Source organism: Macrotis lagotis, chromosome 5, assembly GCF_037893015.1.
Source record: "Macrotis lagotis isolate mMagLag1 chromosome 5, bilby.v1.9.chrom.fasta, whole genome shotgun sequence".
NCBI lineage: Eukaryota > Metazoa > Chordata > Mammalia > Peramelemorphia > Peramelidae > Macrotis > Macrotis lagotis.
Window position 1 is genome coordinate 31103915 of NC_133662.1, and position 23948 is coordinate 31127862.

Consider the following 23948-nt stretch of genomic DNA (forward strand, 5'->3'; position numbering starts at 1 on the left):
AATTTTCCTGATGAAAAGACCAGAATTGAACAGAAAACTTGATCTTCACACAGGAGACACAAGATATTCATGAAAAGGTAAACAAGAAAAAGAAAACTCTTTTACTCAACAATATTAAACTGGTTATATCATAGCTGGGAAGATGATTCTCATAATTCTTGAAAATTGTAAAACTATCAGATGGAATATAAATATACTTAGGCTAAAGGTATGGACATTCATGAAATGACCATGACTTTGATGGAATCATTTAAAAAGGAGGGACTAAAAAGAGATGAGAGGAAGGGGGAGTTTGAATGGGGTTGATTATACCACATGAAATTATGCAAAGGACCTTTTGCAATAGAGGGAAAGAAGGAGAGTGGTGAGAACCACCTGAATCTTATTCTCATCAAATTTGGCTCCAAAGGGGATTAACACTCACACACACACACACACACACACACACACACACACACACACACACACACACTCAGTTGTGTTTAGAAATTTATCTTACCTTTCAAGTATTAAGAGGTGAAAAGGGAGGGGTAAGGGAAGAAGGGACTGATAGAAAGGAGGGAAAGAAGAGGAGGGAAAAGGGAAAGGGGAAAAGGGAAAGGGGAAAACAAAGAGGATAGTGGATAGAAGAGGGATAAATACACTGAGGGAGGTGGTATTCGGAAGCAAAATACAGGAAAGAAAGGGATAAGGTGAAAGAAAGGGGAAAATACAAATGGAGGGGAAATAGGATGGGAGGAAATAAAGAGTTAGTAATTATAACATTGAATTGAATGGGATGAGTTGTTTGATAAAATGGAAGCAAATAGGAGAGTGGATTAAAAAAACCCGAATTCTACAATATGCTGATAACAAGAAACGGATTTGAAGCAGAGATACACAAAGAGGAAAGAGAAAACATTACAGCAGAACATATTACGCTTCAGCTGAAGTAAAACAGATGCAAAAAAAAATAGATCTCATTAAAAGAAACGGGGAAAGAAACTATATTCGACTAAAAGGTACCAAAGACAATGAGATAATTCCAATACTAAATGTGTATGCACCAAGTTTATCATTTCCATTTTCTTAGAGGAGAAGCTAAATGAGTTACAGAAAGACATAAATAGCAAAACTCTACTGGTGGGGAGCTTCTACCTCCCTCTGTCAGAATTTTTAAAAATCTAATGCTAAAAGAGACAAGAAGTAAGTTAAGGAGGTGAATGGAATATTACAAAACTTAGATGTGATAAACTTCTGAAGAAAACTGAATGGGGACAGAAAGGAATATAGCTTTTTAAAACTCTAGTACATAACACATACACACACACACACACACACACACACACACACACACACATACACGCGCGCGCGCAAATTAATCCTGTATTAGGGAATAAAAAATCCAACATAATCAAATACAGAAAGGCAGAAATTTTGAATGCATCGTTTTCAGACCATGATGCAATAAAAATCATATTCAATAGAGGTTCATGGAGAAATAGACCTAAAACTAATTGAAAACTAAACAACCTAATTTTAAAGTGAATAGATCAAACAACAAGTCCTAGAAAGTATTAATTATTTCATCCAAGACAATGACAATAATGAGACATTACAAAACTTATGTGATACAGTCAAAGCAGTTATTAGGGGGTATATTATATCTTGAAATGCTTGCATGAATAAAATGAGAACTAGATCGGTGAATTGAGCATGTAACTAAAATAGTTGGGAAAAGACAAATTAAAAATCCTCAATTAAATACCAAATTAGACATTCTGAAAATTAAAGATGAAATTAATAAAATTGAAAGCAAAAAATCTATTAAACTAATAAATAAAATGAAGATTTGATTTTATGAATCAATAAAATAGATAAACCTTTGTTTAATTTGATTTTTAAAAGAAAGAAAACCAAATTACTAGTATCAAGAATGAAACAAGGAGGGGGCTGTGAGGTGGCACAGTGGATAGAGCACCGTCCCTGGAATTAGGAGTACCTGAGTTCAAATCCAGCCTCAGACACTTAATAATTACCTAGCTGTGTGGCCTTGAGCAAGCCACTTAACCTCATTGCCTTGCAAAAACTAAAAAGAACAAGAATGAAAAAGAGATGTATTCACCACTAATGAGGAAGAAATTAATAATTCAGAACTATTTTTCTCAACTTCATGACAATAAATTTGATAATGTAAGTGAAATAGATGAGTATTTACAAAGACATAAATTACCTAGGTTGGAAGTAAAGGAATTTAATACTCAAATAATCCTATATCAGAAAAAGCCATCAATAAACTCTCTGGGAAGAATCTCCAGGACCAGCTGGATTTTAAAATGAATTCTACCAATAATTCAAGGAAAAATTGATTCCAATTCTATATAAACTATTTGAAAAAATAGGTGAAGGAGCAGGTCTACCAAATTCCTTCTATGACACAAATGTGGTACCGATACCTAAACCAGAAGCAGTCAAAAACAGAGAAAGAAATTTATATACCAATTTACCTAATGAATATGGATGCAAGAAATTTCAATAAAATATTAGCAAAGCAATTACAGCAATATATCACTAAGAAAATACACTATGATCAGGCAGATTTATACAAGGAATGTACGGTTGACTCGATATTAAGAAAACTAACAGCATAATTGGCCACATCGATAATAAACCTAACTGAAATCATATCATTATCTTAATAGATCTGAAAAAATCTTTTGACAAAATACAGCATCCTTATCTACTAAAACACTAGAAAGTATAAGAATAAATAGAACATTTCTGAAAATAACAAGCAATATTTATCTGAAAACATCCACAAGCATTATATGCAATGTGGAGAAGCTAGAAGCATTCTCAATATGATCAGGAATGAAACAAGGATGCTTATCATCACCACTATTATTCAATATTGTATTAGAAATGGTGGCTTTCACAATAAGAGAAGAAAAAGAAATTAGAGGAATTATAATCTGTAATGAAGAAACAAAACTCTCACTCTGCTAAAGAACTATAGAAAGTCATGTAAAATACTGGAAACAATTAGATGCTTTAGCAAAGTCACAGGATATAAAAAAGAAACCCACATTAAATCTTCATCATCTCTATATATAAATAGCAAAATGAAGCAAGATATAGAATGAGGATTCCCATTTAAAATGCCTTCAGACTACATCAAATACTTGTGAGTCAACTACCAAAGCAGACTCAGAAACTTTATGAAAACAACTAACTATTTTTCTCACAAATAAAATCAGATCTAAATAATTGAGCCAATGTCAATTGCCCATGGTAGACTGAGCAAATATCATAAAAATGATCATTCTACCTAAATTAAATTGCTTATTCAGTGCCATACCAATTAAACTTCCAAAATAATATTTCAGTGAATTAGAAAAAAAAATAAAAAATTCATATGGAAGAACAAAAGGTAAAGAAAAATGCAAATGAAGGCAGCCTAGTCATGTCTTATCTAAAATTGTATTTTAAAACATCAATCATCATTAACTGTTTGGTACCGGCTAAGAAATAAAGAGCTAGGTCAGTGGACTAGACTGGTGCCAAAGAGACAGCAGTAAATGACTATATATACTGCTTCAAAAACCCAAAGATTCCATCTTCTGGCATAAAAACTCACTCTTCAATAAAAACTGCTGGTGGGGGGTGGAGCCAAGATGACAACAAGAAGGGATCAAGTCTTAGGTGCTCTCTGATAAAACTTGAAACTAAGGACTCTAACTAAACTTTCGAGAGACAGAACCCACAAAGGGACCCAGTGAGGCAGTTTTCCTACTCAAGGTAACCTGAAAAAGAGCAGAAAGGCTCTGCTCCCCGGGGTCAGAGGGGTGGCCCGCCAGAGGGAAAGAACTTCAGCCTCCAGGAGGCAGCCCCAGGGCACTGGGAGTCACAGCTCACAGCAGTGGGGGAGTCTCCTGAGCTGCACCCCAGGGAGCACTGGACACAAAGTGGGGGAACAGCGGGGGACCTCTGCCAGAGAGAGCACAAGGAGCCCAGCCCTCAGGGCACACAGCCAGCAGCATGGTCTTTCAGCAGCCCAGATCTGGAAACAGAAGCAGATAGAGCTGGTAAGCGGGAGCCTCCAGGGCATGAGCCCATTGAGTTGAGGGAGGGGAGTGAAGAGAGACTGCAGAGCTCTGTCCTCTGCCTCTGGAACAGGACTCTGGGGCTCTGACCACATTCAGATCCTGACAGCAGTCTAGGCCCCCCCATAAAACAGCAGGGCCCCCCCACCTCAGCCCCGTGGCAGAAGGGGGTGCTTATGGTCTTTCACAGACCAGGAGGGAGGGAGGACAGAGCCTCACACACTGAGACCCTTGTGGGAGTGTAGCAAAAGCTCAGGAAGCACCCCAAAACCAGACCCAGGCTGGGAAAATGAGCAAGCAGAGAAACAAGAGGAAGACTATTGAGAAATATTTTTCATATGAGCCCAAGAAGGATCAAAATACTCAGTCTGAAGATGAGGAAGCACAAGCTCCTGCATCTAAAGACTCCAAGAAAAACAGAAATTGGGATCAGGCTATGACAGAGCTCAAAAAAGACTTTGAAAATGAAATGGGGGAGTTGGAAGAAAAACTGAAAAAAGAAAGGAGAGAGATGCAGGAAAAGCATGAAAATGAAGTCAGCAGCCTAGTCAAGGAAATCCAAAAAAAAAAAATGCTGAAGAAAATAGGATGCTAAAAACCAGCCTAGATCAAATGGATAAAACAGTTCAAAAAGTTATTGAGGAGAAGAATGCCTTAAAAAGCAAAATTGGCCAGATGGAAAAAGAGATAAGAAAACTCTCTGAGGAGAACAAATACTTCAGACAAAGAATATAATTCAGGGAGACTGATGAATTTACCAGAAATCAGGAATAAATACTTCAAAACCAAAAAAATGAAAAATTAGAAGAAAATGTGAAATATCTCATTGAAAAAACAACTGATATGGAAAACAGACTTAGAAAAGATAATTTAAAAATTATTGGAATACCTGAAAGTCATGGTCAGGAAAAGAGCCTTGACATCATTTTCAAAGAATTACTACAGGAAAATTGCCCTGATATTCTAGAAGCAGAGGGCAAAATAGAAATGGAGACAATCCACTGATCCCCCCCCAGAAAGAGATCCCAAAAAAACAACCCCTAGGAATATTATAGCCAAGTTCCAGAACTCCCAAGTCAAAGAGAAAATATTACAAGCAGCCAGAAGGACACAGTTCAAATATCAGGGAGCTGCAGTTAGGATCACACAGGACTTAGCAGCAACTACATTGGAAGCTTGTAGGGCTTGGAATACAATATACCGGAAGGCAAAAATAGCTTAGAATGCAGCCAAGAATGAACTACCCAGCAAGATTGAATGTCCTCTTCCAGGGAAAAAGATGGACTTTCAATGAACCAGGGGAATTTCAAATGTTCCTTTTGGAATGGCCAGAGCCGAACAGAAGGTTTGATCTTCAGATCCAGGATTCAGGTGAAGCATGGAGATTGGAAGAGAGGGGGAAAATATGAGGGACTTAATGATGATGAATTGCATGTATTCCTGTATAGAAAAATGAGCAGGTAGAGGGAGCTTTTATAGTTGAAGCACAGGAGAAAGCTGAATTCAAAGATAAAATAGGGTGCAAAAATGGAGTCAATAGAAAAAAAAGGGAAATGTAATGGGAGAAAGAAAAAAGAGAGGGGGAATAGGCCAAGATATTTCATATATATAAATTTTTTTTCTTTATTACAATGAGCTATTGCGATGATATGGAAGGGGGGAAGGCAAGGGGGAATGAGGGAACCTTTGATCTCATCAGAGGTAACTAGGAGAGGAAACAGCATATACTCAATGGGGTATAGACATCTGGAGTAAGAAGGAGGGGGGAGCAGGGGGAAGGGGTGGGGATGTGAATAAAGGAGAAGAGGATGGACCATGGGAGGAGAGTGATCAGATATAACACATTTTCTTTTGTTTTACTTCTTACAAGGGGCTGGGATTTGGAAGGCCTGTCCAGGACCATGGGGCCAGGTGGATTCTGGGCCTAAGGGGTGGTATGGTGGCTCAGGGCTTCTTGGCCCCAGCACCAGGGATCTGTCTGCTGGCCACTCAGCGACCCCACAGCAGAGTCAGAGTGAAAGGAGAGAGAAAATATAGTACATGGTAGTGGAGAAATAAGAAAGGTGGGAGTTGTGATCAGCAATGGCAACGTTGGAAAAATATGGAAGTAATTTTTGAGATGGACTTACCATAAAGAATGTGATCCACCCATAACAGAGTTGTTGGTGTTGGAACAAAGACTGAAGCACATTTTTTTATTATCATTATTATTTGGGGGAGGGTGCAGGGCAAATGGGGCTGGGTGGCCTGCCTGGGGCCACATAGAGGGGTGATCTTTGGGTGTCTGAGGCCGGATTTGGACCCAGATGCTCCTGGCTCAAGGGCCAGTGCTCTGTCTGCCACCCAGCCACCCCTACTATGATTACTATTTTATTTTATTTTGGGTCTTTTTTTTCTTCTTTTTGGTTTTTGCAGGGCAGTGGGGATCAGGTAGCTTGCATGTCACATGGCTGGGTGATTGTTGGGTCTACGGGGCTGGATATGGGCTCGGGTGCTCATGGCTCCAGTACTGGTGCTTTGTCCATTGCGCCACCTGGCCATACCTACTATTATTACTATTTTTTTAATTTTAATTTTTTTTCTCTCCCCTTTACTTTATCGCCCAAGCAAGTCTATAATCATGGGGGGGGGGGTATTTTGTTTACTCTTGAACAAGAATATTTTATTAATGTAAAAAAAAAAACATTTGTACAACATGAGAATTAAAAAAATAAAATAAAATAAAATAAAACAAAAAATAAAAACTGCTGGGAAAACTAAGAATATGGCAGAAGCTAGGTATAAACCAACATCTCATACTCTATACCAAGATAAGGACAAAATGGATGGAGAATTTGGACATAAAAGACAATATTATAAGCAAATTAGGAAAACAATAAATAGTTTGCAGTGTTAGGTCTATGAAAATGGGAACAGTTTATGACTAAAGAAGATGTACAGAGCATTATAAAAACAAACTGGATAATTTCTATTCTATTAAATTCAAAAGTTTTCACCCAAGCTAAATGATACAAGATTAAAAGGAATGTACTAAGTTGGAAAACAATTTTTACAATTAGAATTTCTGACCAAGAACTTATTTCTGTAATATATAGAGAACAAGTCATTCCCCAAGTGACAAACCAAGAATGGAGACCAAAACCAGGAGAAGGATTAGACACTCATTTCCTCTGAACTTGCAATATCACTTAGAGGAATAATTAAATAGGTCCAACAAGCAGTCTGTAGAAATTTCAATTACACCCAAGCTGACTGATCTAAACCACATTTGCAAAATGTACACAAGAAAGCAAAGATATCTCCCCAGATATCACCACTTTGTATACACTGAAAATTTCCAGGCCTCTAGACCAAGAAGTGAAAATAACAGAAAAACATAAGAGGAAAAAATTCAGGTCAGACATACCTCTCTTCCCCCCCACCTCCTTTAAATCTTTCCCTTGCTTCCATGACCAAGAAGAGGAGAGCCCAAAACAACATAAAGTTCAAAATCAGTAAGTAGACTGGAAAATGAGCAAATAATAATGTCCACAAAGAATCTGACCATAAAGACCACTAAGAAGCTACTACAGAGACAGGGAAGCTCAAGAAACAACCACAGAATAAGACAATGATTTGAAAACATCTACAAGCAAAGCTTTAAAGAAAAAATATACAGGTTTGACATAAGCCCAACAAGAATTTTTAAAAACTATTAGAGACAAAAAGAGCAATTTTTTAAATAAAGCAAGAGAAGTGAAGATAAATTGGGGGAAAACATGAGAGCTATGTGAGAAAATTTTGAAGAGAGAATTCATAGTTTGGTTAAATAGATTAAATTATTTCTGACAAAGATGTTGGAGTGGTTTGCCATTTCCTTCTTCAACTCAATTTATAGTTATAAAACTGAAGCAAATAAACATAAATACTTTGCCCAGAGTCACATAGATAAGTGTCTGAGGACAAATTGGAATTCAGGAAAATAACTTCAGGACTAGAATTATCTCCACTGAACTGCCTAGGTTCCCCATTTAATATGCCATCACTAATACTGTAATAAAAATTATCAGAAATCTGTTGGTAAGTGTTCCTGCTAAAAGTGAAAAAAAAGTCTATTATGCTCAGAACATAAGTATTATTGTCCAAAAAATCAATGAATCATCAGTAGTGGTTTTCCCAATCTTATGTTTTACATAAGCAGCATAAATGCAATAGGATTTCAAAAAGGAAAAAAAAGATGATTTTTACTCCTTCTACCATCTCTTCTTGTACTTAAAAAAAGAGTATAGATGGTAGGAGGTGAATATCTATATCAGGTAAAAGTTAATAAGTCCTCACACTATAACTGAAAATATCAAGCGAGAATTTACAAGTAGGAGCCAGCAAAATACCACTCAGTTAACAGAGAGGTTATAGCTGATGTCTCAGCTTAATTTGTAGTCACTAGTTAGTTATATGTATTCTTTGAAAAATTATTTTATACATTTTTGAATGGGTTCAGAGGCTTCATCACATTGTCAAAGGGCCTAAAAATGTGTCTAACATTATTTGGTATTTTTTTAGGTTTTTGCAAGGCAAATGGGGTTAAGTGGCTTGCCCAAGGCCACACAGCTAGTAATTATTAAGTGTCAAGCCGGATTTGAACCCTGACTCCAGGGCCGGTGCTCTATCCACTGTGCCACCTAGCCACACCTACTTGGGATTTTCTTGACAGATACTGGAATGGTTTGCCATTTCCTTCTTATTTTTCAAGTGGAGAAACTGAGGCAAATGGGGTTGAGTGACTTGTCCAGGGCCATACAACTAGTGAATTTTAAGTCAATGGTAAAAAGTTCATTTTAAATTAATGGTTAAAAGTTGAACCAGAAATTCTTATCATACTTTCATCATTGTTCTCCCCACCTCATGCTTATTCACACTCCTTTCTTCTTATCTAAGTATCAGTCAAGATTTTTCTTTAATTGTACTTATTATGGAAGTCTTCCAGTATTTTTAATGGCTATTGTATATTTTGACTCTCCCTAATACTTTAGTTAGTATTTCACATAATATGACTCATAAACCTTTTTAAATTGTTCTTTGAAGTGCCTTTTAACTCTAGTTCCCTGAAGCACAGTCACATACTTCTTTCCCTTGTTTTGAAACTTTCAGGTTTGGTTAAAGATTATGCCTCTCCTCCCTAGCTAGAGTATGAAATCCTGAAAAAGGGGACTTGGCTTATATTCTTGAATATCTTCTTTAATTCCTAACTTTGTTTCTTATACATGGTAGATATAAAATGAATATCCAATTGAATCGAATGGAATTGGTGAATTCTTCTTTTATTTAGAAAATAGCAAGGAGCAATTTATTGCATTTATTCAGAGGCAATGAGAAAGGAAGGTGGCTAAATACAGTTGATTGAGTGACAGGCCAGAAATCAAGAAGAGTTATTTTCCTGAGTTTAAAAATCCAGCCTTAGACACTTAGTCTAACCTTGGGCAAGGCACTTAGCCTGTTTGCCTTGGTTTCTTCATAGGTAAAATGAGCTGGAGAAGGAAATGGCAAAGTATTTCAGTATCGTTGCAAGAAAACCACAAATGTTATCATAAGAACTAGAAAATGACCCAACAGTGAAAAGGAAGGGCACATCTTCAGTAGGAGCCTTGATGACATAGACAATGGAGGATCCTGCTCAGGAATTCCCAAGACTGGAAGAATCTCACAGATTTAAAAAATAATGCTTCCTTAATCCTCACTCCTATTGATCATATTAGGCATTCAATAAATATTCATTAATGAATAAGGTTTTTCCATTCTCTTGATGTTTAGTTCTGCTTTCTTAAGACCCTCAGTTTTCTAGCTGCTCTGACATTTGGTCACTCTGGATTGGATGGTGAGAACAAGGAATAAGAAGTGGTGGGGGGGGAATGACTTTCCTATGGTCAGTCCATGAATGGATGAAAGGAACAAAAATACCCACTATGTGCAAACGTAGATATATTTAAGAGAATTTGGATTTAAGTTTTTCCTTTGATTTTGGATGAATAATTTATCTTGATGTAAATTTAAAAAACATCATTTTGATATAATTTCCTTTATTTGTTATTCTATTTATTTTAAAATATTTTATTTCTATGTATTTTTTTAAAAAATATTTTATACATTTTTGAATAGGTTCAGAGGCTTCATCACATTGTCAAAGGGCCAAAAAACATGTCTAACATTATTTGGGATTTTCTTGACAGATACTGGAATGGTTTGCCATATCCTTCTTATTTTTCGATGGAGAAACTGAGGCAAACAGAGTCAAGTGACTTGTCCAGGGCCATACAACTAGTGAATATTTGAGGTCATATTTGATCTTAGATCTTCTTAACTACAAGGTAAGCACCCTAAACTCTAGGCTATCTACCTATGCCACAACCTGTGACTAGAACTCCTTTAAGCTTTTTTCGTCCTTTTGAGTTATGCACTATTTCATTTTGACTTTCTTTCTTAACTTTATATATTACTTTTCTTCCTTTCAAATTCAATTCTATCACCTGAGAATGAGAAGTTAATGAACTGAGACTTGAGTTATAGAATGACTGATGTAGAACTGCAAAGCACCTACATAACATCTAGTTCAATATTCTCCTCAATCCCCTCATTTTACAGGTGAAGCCAAAAAACAAAAATGGTTACATAATTTGCCCAAGGAAATGACTGAGACAGGTTTTGGTCTGAGGAATTATAGTACCAAATCCAGCATCTTTTCTCCATACTATCTATGAGATAAGAATTATATTTTGAAATGCAAAATAGAATTCGCAATATAATCCAATTAAAAATGGTTCCTCTTTTAAAAACTGCTATCTCCAAAAATGAAACATGATATTCCCCTGAAAATTGTAATTATATAACACATGACCTTAGATGAGACAATCCATTTCTTAGTGCCTCAGTTTCCTCATTTTTAAAAAAGGAGTAGTAATACCAGGAGAACTGAACTCTGGAATCAGAAGAATTAATTCTAGGTTCCAGTTCTACTATTGAATAGCTTTATGAACTTAGGTTATTTATTTGACATCACTTGACACCTGTAAAATGAAAAATTTGTATCTGTGATTTCAAGGACACTTGGAATTCCATAAGGTAGAAATGCTATCTACTGACACAGGTGAACCTCTCTTCTGCACTTAGTTTCCTTGACATATGCAAGGTCACCTAGAGCTGATATTCCAAGTCCAAGTGTTTCTTGCTCTGACACTCACACATACTGCATCCACTATTTGTCTCTCACAATATTGCTATAACTTCTAATAATTTTTAAAAAATAAATAATTTCCTAAATTTCAGACTAGCAATAATAAAATTATAGGTATAAATAAAAATTTCAAAGAGTACAAAATTTTTGTCTCAAATTGTTAAAAAGTCTGTATTCAATTTAGACTGGTAACATGATTCAGTGGAAAAATCCCTACATTTCAAATCAGAAAACATAGGTTTGAGCTCCACTACCCAAGGTCAAATCATGTGATTCTGAGAGCATCACTCTGTCTAGCTGAACCTCAGTTTCCTTATCTTTAAATTGGGTATATTAATGCTAATCCTCTCGTCATTTTGATATCAAGTACTTTATAAATCTTTAATATGTAAATAAATGGTGTTATTTCTCAAGAGGCAATGTATATACCCCAAAATCACATGGTCCACCTATGACATGCCCTCATTATGTGATTTATAGGGAAAACCACTTAATTTTCTCAGTGCTTTCAAGAAACCTTAGAATCTAAGTTGCAGAGATGCTGACAAACTGGATTGATAGAGGGAGTTTCTTCATTTGGGAATTTCTACTACCAGAAGAATCACAGGTCTAGTTCCCAAACTTGTCCTATCATCTCACAAATTGTCTGAGATTGTTAGAGAACAGATAACACCATGGATATGTGCAAAAATTATAATATTAATAATTTTAAAATAAAATTCTTTTACCTTTTAAACTTTTATTTCATCTCTTTGATTCTAGTTTTAATGCTCAAAAACTGACCTTTGTTTCTCTTTAACTTCTATTTCTCTCATGATTACTTCATTGGAGAGGGCTAGAGAAGTCTAGAAATATGACTACAATTTTATTATTATCTGATTATCCTTTAGGGTTCAATTCTACAAGCACATTTTCTAATCATAATATTTAGTATCTATTGTGAGACTAGGTCTTCTTTTCTTTCAGAGAGGGTATAAACCACAGTATGGAGGATGCTATAGTGATGCAAGATGAATTATTTAAAACCATGGAAGTTAAATACTTCACTGAGAGAGAATCATTATATTTGAATTACTAGAAAAACCATATGTTTAATATACTTTCAGTGTATGGAAATAACCTCCTCCCAATAGCAATACACAATAAATATTTTTGGTTTTGTAATTTTATTTCCTCCCTTTCCCTTCCTTCCTCCCTATACCCTCAATCCCCTGTGTCTCTATCTCTGTCTCTGTCTTTCTATACATGTAAAATAAAATGTATGAATTTTGCAGTGTTTCAAAATCAACCCTTTTAACATATGAAAAAGATGTCTGATTTCATCAGCATGGAGAACTCTGAGATAATTCTCTCTACCAAAGTATACCATTTAGTAACTAAAAACTAAGGAGTTATTTGTGGGCTTAAGAGACTTATCCAAGACCATTCCACCAATCAGTGTTAGAGACAGAATTTGAACCCATAACTTTTTGATTCTTGATCTATTAACCACCTCATGATGTTCTCTATGTAGAAATAAGTTATTTTGGAAAAAGCAACTAACTGTACTTTGTAGTTTTATGGGAAATATTCCAGTACTTGTCTCTTTATCAGCTTGAACAGAGTAAACTTTTGGATGGAATCTCTTTTTAAGTCTTCCAAGCATCTACATATGTCAGAAGTTTGAGAATATAATGCAATTTATTTTCACTTTCTTCAGGTTCAATGAAAACACCATATGTACAACTTTGGGTACTTTTATTTGTAGAAAAAAGTGAACTTACACTTTAAACTTCAACCTCAATGCTATTATTTAGTATATGCAATTTCTCATTTTTGAAAACTATCAATAAAGAATAATTCATGAAATTGCAATAAAAATAATGAACAAAAATATTATATAGACATATACTTAAATAAATTCATTTTTAAAAGTACCTACCCAATAACTAACTTTGAATTTTCTATTTCATATATATATATATATATATATATATATATATATATATAGAGAGAGAGAGAGAGAGAGAGAGAGAGAGAGGGAGAGAGAGAGAGATCAAGAAAATTTTTCTACAGAGAGTCTAATCACATTGAGCTTTCCAATATAACTTAAATTATTACCAGTATTTCCACTGGAATAAAATTTCATTGGAAATGAAAAGATTATATCTTTTCTCCTTATATTCAAAAGAAGAAATTGAATCTTTCTGCTCAATATAATATAGCAATGGCATGTCCTTTCATTGGTCATTATGATATTTTATTAGGTTTGTCATTTTACTAGATTGTATAATAATTAAAAATATATATGAGAATGGTAGAGTTTTCATGCAGAAATAAAACAGTTGTTACTTACCAGTGATTTTCAGATCGAGATGAGGCACCTGTTCTTTCTTTTGGAAGATCTTAGGTCTGTATATTTAAGGACCTGAATAGAACAGTATATATGCACACACACACACACACACACACATATTTATATGAATAAAGCACACCTCTTTCTATTGTGGCATAATCTGATTGTGCAAGATTATGCAATTAATTGTAAGTCAACATGGACTTGGAACAGAATTTGTCATGCCATTTCTGTAAAGCATATCAAATTACAGTACAAATTGCCTGATGTGGTTCCAACCATTGTTTGAATGCTTCTAATTGTACATTGTATCTGATTTAAATTTTTGGTAAGTTTATTTTTGCTATGGATGAGTCTTAACTCTTTTTTTCACCATTTCACTAGAGAAGAATTTGTAAGAATATTTCTACACATCTAAAATGAAATAATGATTTTTTTGCAGTGTTTCAAAACCAAATCTTTTAAAATATGAATAAGATATCTGATTTCATCAGCCTGAAGAACTCTGAGCAACTTCCTCTACAAATGCAGATCATTTAGCATCTAAATCCTAAGGAATTATTTGAGGATAGATAGTGATTAAATGACTTATCCAAGGCCATACAGCCAATTGGTGTTAGAGATAGTATTTGAACCCATGACTTTTTATTTCTAAGATTGGCATTCTATCAACCAAGTCACAGTGTCCCCCATGTAGAAATAGTAATTTATTTTGGAAAAAGAAATTAGCTATAATTTGTAATTTTGTGGACTATATTCTAATATTTGTTTGTTGAGAATATCATTTTAATCTTGTCATTTGGAAATACAGTTTCATAGAAGTGAATGAATTTGCTTAGCTAAGACTTTAATGGACCCACCAATTTAAAGCTAGAAGGAATCATTTAGCCTACCTTTCTCTTATCACAGATGAGGAAACTGAATCACAGAAAAAGTCAAATAATTTCTCAGGGCTAGGCAGCTGATATTAGTGTGAGGTGGTAATTACATCCAAATATGAGTGATTACAAATCTAGTTTTCTTTTACATAGTCTTCTAATATTTTATTTATTTATTTATTTACATAGTCTTCTAATATTTTATTGATGGTAAGTATTATATCATATAGATATTATAAAACTAGTCAGCAAGCATTTAAGCATGATGCCAGGAACTATGGTAAGTACTGATAATATGCATATATAATATTTATCTATAATATGAATGATGCTATTTGAATTAAATGAATGAAATTAATTTAATTTGATTATCATTTGCTTTCCTTAGTGAGTCTCCTCTCTGATACCCCAATTGCCTTGTTTATAAAATGTGGTGATGCAATCATATTATCTCCCAGATCTCTCTCTCTCTCTCTCTCTCTCTCTCTCTCTCTCTCTCTCTCTCTCTCTACTAGCCCTAGAACACATGATCTTATGATCTGGCTCTACTTCAGTGATATTTAGTGAATGTAGATTTCAAAGAAATTCTTTAAACATTAAGGAATGCAAGGGCATCATAAAAATCATAGCATCTATCTCATTAATAATGAATCTCTGTATAGTTGTAATCACATATGACTAGTTTATTGTATTCTAGAGACCAATAAGCTAATTTGACTCCTATTCACCTTAAATCAGAACATTTTTGGCTATGGTTTTGGCAATAGTTCTATGATAAAATCAGCAATTATAGATTTAGAGTTAATTTTATAAATGTAAAAAATGAGACTTAAATAGATTTGCACAACTAATAAGTGTCGGGGCAGGGTGAAGGGGCCTGAAAACCATGTTTTTACAATTCCAAATCTATCACTCTATCTACTAGAACAAATCTTGGAAGCTTAAGCCAAAAGGTTTTTAAAAATATCCTTGTATATATACATATATATGTATATGTATATATGTATATGTATACATATATATGCACATGAAAAGATGTCTTCTGGTTTTAATCATATAAATTGAATCCATAGATAAGTCTATTTTTTATAAAGTGTTGCTGATGGAATTAAATATAGGCTAAAGAGGCAACATAGTGTAGTCATTAGAGGACTGGCTGACCTTGAGGATAAGAAGTAACATGATTCAAGTCTTACCTCTGACACATTCTGGTTGTTTTGACCTTGGTCAGTTAATTAAATTCTTTCCTCATTTGTAATACTAGAGAGTTGAATTCAATTATACCCTTCAGCTCTAAAAATGTACTTCAGTAAATCCAACCAATTTATCTACTGAGGTCTATATCTTATGTTGTATTCCACACCCAATATCTCCCACCTCCTGTATGAAAGGAGAGAGAGAGAGAGAGAGAGAGAGAGAGAGAGAGAGAGAGATTTATATACGTTTTTAAAGTCAAATCCACCAGAACATTCATCATTGAATATTTTGTTGTTTTTCTTCTTCATTTGGGCTTGAAGTTCTGTGGGTACACAGGCTATTCTGACAGCCATGACACAAATCATTTCCAAGTAAACTGCCACCTAGACAGTCTCAGGAGCTGGCATAGCACCCTTAGGGATAAGGTGCGCCAGAGTCCTTGGGAGCTGGACATTCTGCCCCACAGACCAAAGGCACAAGACACAGCTGTGTTTTACCACCTCCCCCCAACATACCCCCTTATCCTGTAATGCAAGATGCTGCATGTACACACTTCCTGTGCACCCCCATTCCCTCAATTATTCTTTGTTCTATCCCGGAAGACCTAACAGTATATATGTAATAGCTAAGCAGTAATAAAATTGAGCTGGAGGTATAAAGCAGTAGTGGCTTGACTCCTTATTCTCAGCTCCCCTCCAGGAGGGAGATCATCACTGTGGGCCCCAAGGTGAAGCAAGCCACAACAAAGTTCCACAAAAAGCAGCATCAGTCCCTGACTTAATGGAGCCTACATTCTAATGTGGGAAGACAGCCTATAAAGTGGAATTAAAACAAGAGGGGATGGAAGAGAAACTGAAAACAAAATGCATGGAGATGTCCAGGATGTGAGGTGCAGATCTTGAATTAGACTTGGATTAGATCAGATTTTCATAAACTGAAGTCCACAGATATCTTAGGAATCTATGTGTATAAGAATTCTCAGTAATCTTGTAGCTAGATTTCAGGAAGTCTGTCAATATGAACAGAAAAGATATGACATCTAATTCTTTATTTAGAAAATAAATTCAAAAGGACTAGTGGCACCAATTATGAATTTCTTTGAGTGTTTAGTGCCATATCATTGTACAAGAAATCAAGTATTTAATAAACATTTTAATTGATAGTGCATTTCTATCTTCGTTTTTGGATTCCTAGTTTGGGATGTTGTCTTCACAGAAAAAGAAACAAATCAAGAAAACAGAGCACTAAAAATCAACAAGGGACAGCTAGCTAGAGCAGTGGCATAGAACACTGAGTTTGAAATCAGGAATACTCATCTTCATAAGTTCAACTCTGACCTCAGACACTTATTAACTTTCTTATTCTGACCTTAATTTATTTGCCTTATGAGCAGTGGAAGGAAATAGCAAATAACTCCAGTACCTTTGCTAAGAAAACAAAATGGAGTCATTAAGAAGAATAGGACTGAATACATATGACTCAAGAGTTAAAGTGAAAAACTCAGCATTTCAAGTATTGACTTATCATACAGTCAATAAATTTTTAGTCCAATTTTTCTAGACCAATATCTTTGTTTGCAGAATTAGTGATGGGGTCTAGAGGGAGGAAATCATTTGCCACAGGCAGTGTGGTAATGATTAAGTTTGGGACTGTTTCATCTGTCCTTTCTTAAAAAAAAAAATAACTCAAGCCATCTCCAAACAATTATGACTCACAGAGTGTCTCCAAGCTAAGAAAAGGGTATCTATTTGACAGGGAGGTGTGTCATGCTCCACAGCAGACTCTACTCCCTAAGAGAGACAAAGTACTGAAGTGGGTGAAACTTGGGGATTATAGCAGATTAGGATATGTTAATTTTGCAGTACAGGAAAGAGTTTGCTGCTATGAAGCGGCTACCATGTTGCTTCAGTGGAACCGTGTATGTGGTTACTCAGAATACATACAGAACCTCTAAAGGGATTATTAAGGTATACTAATGACATTATAATTAGCTTAACTTATAAATTCACCCAAGAAAGGGAAAAGTCCCTTCTGTTATTTTTAGCCAAGGATTTGGGTCCTCATCCTATTGTTGCTTCTTTCTTATGACTGACCTCTGTGGCGTGTATAAACAGGATGATGTGACCACATGGTAGGGTTGGAAAAAGAAATACTTTTCTATTCTAATGAGGTTGTATGTAGAAGTCAGAAAATTGGGTTTGCCTAGGATCATCTTGTTGGTAAGAAGATTGGTTTTGGAATCAGATAAAATTTTGAAAACTAGGGCTGTTAAAAATAAACTGTGTAATTTTGATTCCATTAAGTTAAAAAGCTTTTGAACAAACAAAACCACTGTAAGCAAGATCAAAAGAAATTGGGAAACAATTTTTACAAATAATAAAATACTCAATTCTAAAATATATAGAGAACGAGTCAAATTTATAAAAAAAAAAAAATCAAGCCATTCCCCAATTGACAAATGGTCAAAGGCAATTACGGGTAAGGAAATCAAAGTTATCCACAGTCATATGAAAAATTGCTCTAAATCATTAGTGATCAGAGAAATGAACATTATAGCATCTCTGGCATACCACCTCATACCTCTCAAATTGGCCAATATGACCAGAAAGGACAATGATTAATGTTGGAAGAGATGTGGGAAATCTGGGTCACTAATACATTGTTGTTGGAGCTGTGAACTCATCCACCATCCTGGAGAGTAATTTGGAATTATGCCCAAAGAGCGATAAAAATGTGCATGCCCTTTGATCCAGCAATACTACCACTGGGTCTATATCCTGAAGAGATTGTGAAAAGGGGGAAAAACATCACTTGTACAAAAATATTCATAGTAGCCCTGTTTGTGGTGGCAAAGAATTGGAAATCAAGTAAATGTCTGTCAATTGGGGAATGGCTGAACAAATTGTGATATATGTACATTATGGAACACTATTGTTCTATTAGAAACCAGGAGGGATGGGATTTCAGAGAAGCTTGGAAAGACTTGCATTTACTGATGCTGAGTAAGATGAGCAGAAACAGAAGAACATTATTCTAACAGCAACATGGGAGTGATGATCAATTTTAATGGACTTGCTTATTCCATCAATGCAATAATCAGGGACATTGTGGGGGTATCTGTGATGGAGAATACCATATATATTCAGAGAAAAGTCTGTGGAGTTTAAACAAAGACCAAATATTATTACCTTTAATTATTACCTTCAATTTTTGTTTAAAAATAGTTGTCTCATGTACTACATAATTTTGTTATCTCTAATTTTCATTTTTGTTGCAGGGATATGATCTTTCTCTCAACACATTCAATTTTGATCAATATATAGCATGGAAACAATGTAAAGACTATCAGACTGCCTTCTGTGGGAGAATAGGGGGAGGGAAAGGAGGGGGGGGTTGGGGGAAAATGTGTAAAATTCAAAACCTTACCAAAAAAGATGGGTAGAAACTACTATTGTATATAATTGGAGAAACAAATAACTTATTTATTTAAAAAAAAAAGAAAACTAGGGCTGTTATTTAATCTTAATCATTGGACAAATAGTCTCTAGTTGTTCCTGTTGTTTTCATTTTCAAAGTGATGGTGATCTACTTGATTTTCTTCAAGGTTCCTTTTAGTTCTCCTTCTAATATTTACTGTCTTTGTGACCTTGGCATATTACTTAACAGTTTTGTCATCATCAAGGATTGACTATGTGTCAGACTTTATACTAAATGCAGTGAATATAAAGAAAGCCAAAAACAAAGCAAAAAAAAAAAATAACCAAAAGAACAGCATCTGAACTTGTGGAGTTTATATTCTAATGGGGAAGCCAATGTAGAAATAACTATAAAGTATAAGTTGTTTACAAAGTAGATGGAAGGTAGTTTTAGTTTAGAAGATGAGGTGTCCAGAAAGAAATTTGTTTAGAACTTAAGAATTTAGCTGAATTTTGAACCCAGAAAATTAAGGGTGAGAGGTATGGGAAGAAGCTAGTCAGGTACATAGGTCAGTGTGTTGAAAAGCATGACAGTAAAAAAATATTTCAGATATTTAGTGAGTCCCATCTTTGATATCTCAGTTGCCTTATCTGTAAAGTAGGGAGTTTTCTCTATGTCTAAGATGACTCTAAAATGTCTTTCTATTAATGCTATACCTCATGATCATATAATCTTATTCAGTTTCAATGATAAACAATAATTCTAAATTTTGAAGAAATTCCTTGAAAATGAAGTAATATAAGGGCATCATAAAATCAGATTCAAGGAAATACTAGTTATCTAGTGTTGGAGTTTATAATGTGTAAGAAAATGTACTAGATGTACATTACTAAATGTAATGTACTAGAAAATTAGGAAAAGGCCAGGTTATAAGCAACTTTGAATTTCAAACATAGAGAGGAGTTTATCCTTGATCATAACAGTCTTTTTGAGTGGTTAGGGATGAGGAGTAATGCAATAAGATTAGTACTTCAAATTGATTTTTATTATAGATGAATAGAGGACAGATTAGAGTGGAGAAAGACAAGGCAGGAAGAGAAATTAGAATGCTGTTACAGCAATTCAGGCAATAACCAATGAGTCTGCAGTGGAATTGTGGATATATGAATTACAAGAAGGGGCCAAGTAGTAAAAGATTTTCTGTGAAGGTACAGAAAACACACTTTATTTATCAATTTTATGAATGGGGAGAGGACAAGTGGGGACATAAGGATGACAACTAAGGTTGCTAGTCTGTATCACTGGGAAGATAGGGACAACAAAAGCAAAATTCAAAAGAGGGAAGAACATTGGGAAATGATAATAAATTCTATTTTGACAAGATATGTTTGAGATAACCATAGGATCAATCAATTTGAGATATCCAAAAAGTAGTTGTTATTGTAGTTTTAGAGCTTAAGAGAGAGGACACAGCTAGATACACAGACTTTGGAACTCATCTGCAAAGGAATGATCACTGCACCTATGGGAACTTATTAGAAAATCTACTGAAATGATATGGAACAAGTGTGTGTGAGAGGAGTGGAAAAAACTTTATAACAATGTATTTCCTCTATAATTCTAAGTAATTATTTTTTACATTTAAAAAAAATTATTCTGAGAAGGTACTTATAGGTTTCACCAGAATGGCAAAGGGTTCATGATGTTAAAAAAAAAAATGAAATAGAAATACAAGCTTAAGATCCTTTGCCAAGGCCAAGGCCAAGGCCAAAAGAAAGACAAATCCAGGGTAGCTAGGCAGCTAGGTGGCACAGTGGATAGAGTCAGGAGTACCTGTGTTCAAATATGGCCTCAAACACTTAATAATTACCTAGCTGTATGGCCTTCGGCAAGCCATTTAACCCCATTGCCTTGTGAAAGAAAGAAAGAAAGAAAGAAAGAAAGAAAGAAAGAAAGAAAGAAAGAAAGAAAGAAAGAAAGAAAGAAAGAAAGAAAGAAAGAAAGAAAGACAAATCCCAGGATAGAATCTTGTAATGAATATCACACTGGATTGAACACTGGCCTTGGACTCTCACCAACCACTGTGATATATCTGTGATATATGATATCATATATCTGTGATATATGACATAGCCCTGTGCCTCAGTTTTCTCAACTGTAAAATGAGTTGAAGAAAGAAATGGAAAAGCACTGTAGTATGTTTATGAAGGAAACTCCAAATGGGATCACAGTTTGATATGATTGAAAACAATTGAAGATCAATAACATAGATTCTCGAGCAGAAGATAGTCTAAGATTGAGTCAATTCACCTAGAAGCTGACATATGCAAAAAAAATAAAGAATATTGCCAATCTAGAAAAGAATTTAGGGGATAGATGGAATAGAGGCCACTATAATCAACAGGATTAATGTTCAAAAGACAAAGATATAATGACAAAAGATTGTGATCAAATAGATAAATTTTGTGGTTATGAATAAGGAAGTGTAAAACTTTGGGGTTATGGAAAAGGAGAATTTATGCCCTTTTTGTGTAGCTCAGGTGGAGTGGATGTCATGGAAACAGAGCAGAATGAAGAATTGATAAATTCACTTTCATTAAGAGTAGAAGATTCTGAGGAAAGACTGACTCCCTGGACTTTGATTAAATTGTATATCAAATGAGAGAAATGGACTAGATAGTCTTCAAAAGTATTTACAGCTCCTGAATCCATGATCCAGTGAACCAGGTTATAAAATTTTCTGTTGGCAGCCAGGGTCTCTAAGCTGTTTGACACAGTTGCAGCAAGAAGACTCAAGGCAGTCACACTGCCTGATGGAACAACATTTCCTTCTTCAATATAAATAGGGATTTCATGCATACCAATATTTATAGGTTTATTATTGATTACAATATTTACTCATCCTAATACTGGAATGACTATAAAGGAAGGACTTCAGAAAAATTCCTTGAATAAAACAGATTGTAAACTCTATCTAAATTTAACAGGACTGCCTCTCCCTGAGGCATACAAAAGGCTTCAACATTATGAAATCTCTGGAAAACCCAGCACTGGGAATTCCAAGGAGATGCCAGAATATATACAGGGAAAACAGATACAAGATGAGTCAGATAGAATTCCAGGGAAATTAATAGTTTTTCCCCCCTTACCATACACAGGAATATATGAAAAAGATGGTGAGAAAATAGTTAGTACAGGTGACCGATATGTGGATTCCAGCAGCCTTAGTTTCATGGGAAAGAATAAAATAGTCACAGAAACTGTGGCTTCTACCAACAAGGCCAGAAAGAAAAGTTGGTTATTGTAAGAGTTAACGGATGGGTGGACAAGCATAAAGACCCTCACTACAGACTGTTAAGGAAGTGTATCGCAAAACATTGCCTTCACAAAAAATATAAAAAACTTTCCATTAAAAAGAATTGCTTAATTAATAACTTTAAATGAATTAACAATTATACAGTGTAGTAATAAATATGGTAACAGACAGGTTAAGGTCATCATGGTCTGAGTAGGGACAGGAAATTAATTAACTATATGATTATTACTTAAACTTGTAATCACATGATTAAAACTTGTAACCATATGAACTATATGATTGCTGATGAAAATTGTACACTTTTGTAACCAAGGAAATGATCTTAGCTTGCTTGCTTGAAACATACATGATTCTGAAACTATAAAAATAAATCCAAGCAGCTGACAGTCAGTCAACATGCTCCTGCCTATACCTACTTGTTGACTCAACTCATTTCGCCGACTCTATCCCTCCTGTCAGGTTCCAAAAACCTTGCAGAGGCTAGACCCCCACAATTTTCAGTGCTAGAACATTTGTTTCTAGATTATGTATTTGGTACTTTTTGTTGTTTTACTATGATGCCAAATATTGTTAATTATTAGTTTGTTAGATCTTATCCATTTATGTCCTACCTCCCCATAAATTTATAGAATTCAAAATGGAGCACTTCTCTGAATAATTTCAGATGATGCAAGGAAAAATCTTACAAAATATATACAAGATTTAAAGGTATTTCATAACTTTAAAAATTAGTCGGAGTTAATGCAGAACAAAGCCTAGAATCTAGGCTACTTGGGTTCAAGTCCTCCCGCTAACACTGCCTATATGATCAATTTAAGGAAGTCAGAGGTGAGTAGAGGAGGGGAGGAGGAGGAGAATTGCAAGCAAAGGGGAACAAATCATATTTATGTGTATACATATATAAAGGAAGAGAAGTATTTGGGTTTTTTAGAACTTCAGACATAAATATTTTAATTATAATCCATGAATACATACACATATGAAGAATTGTCTTCTTTTAATTTTACTAATCCAATATTAATTATTTTTTAGCTTTGTTTTCATTTTAGGACATATAAATTAAGACTTTAGTTCTTGATAGATAAGAAGTCCTGCCTAAGGACCTGTTACAAATTCAATTCTACACTTCATTATATGAAATGGGAAAAGTAGACATGTTCATTAAATTACCTCTCGGATTTGCATATACTGCCATCATCTTTCTCTGAAGATTAGGTCCAACATCTCCAGATTCCTTTTGGGCATCATCTAAACCTGTCTAATCATCTATCCTTTCATCATCAGGGCTATTTTGAGAAAAATGAAAGTTGAAGCATAAGAAATAAACAAAACATTAAAATAACAACAATTTCAACAAATACTATCAACAATATCTATTCTTGGATAATGCTGTATACTAAGTTTTTAACTATGTGAATGAAATTGAAGACAGAGATTCAAGAGAAAGTGAGACTGTGATTAAGTACAGCATCTCCTCACCCAAATCCAATTCACATTTTGTGGATTTGCCCCTCAA

The 23948-nt window shown here is 34.7% G+C and overlaps 1 protein-coding gene across 1 annotated transcript in view; it reads right to left on the bottom strand.

The window, feature by feature from the left end:
• Positions 1-13733, bottom strand: part of LOC141523742 (cysteine-rich secretory protein 3-like) — a 54334-nt gene extending 40601 nt beyond the window's left edge. Inside the window, exon 1 of the mRNA XM_074237171.1 lies at positions 13625-13733. The gene's annotated coding sequence lies outside the window, so the exon portion shown is untranslated. The remainder of the gene's footprint in view (positions 1-13624) is intronic.
• Between the last annotated feature and the right edge of the window lie 10215 nt (positions 13734-23948).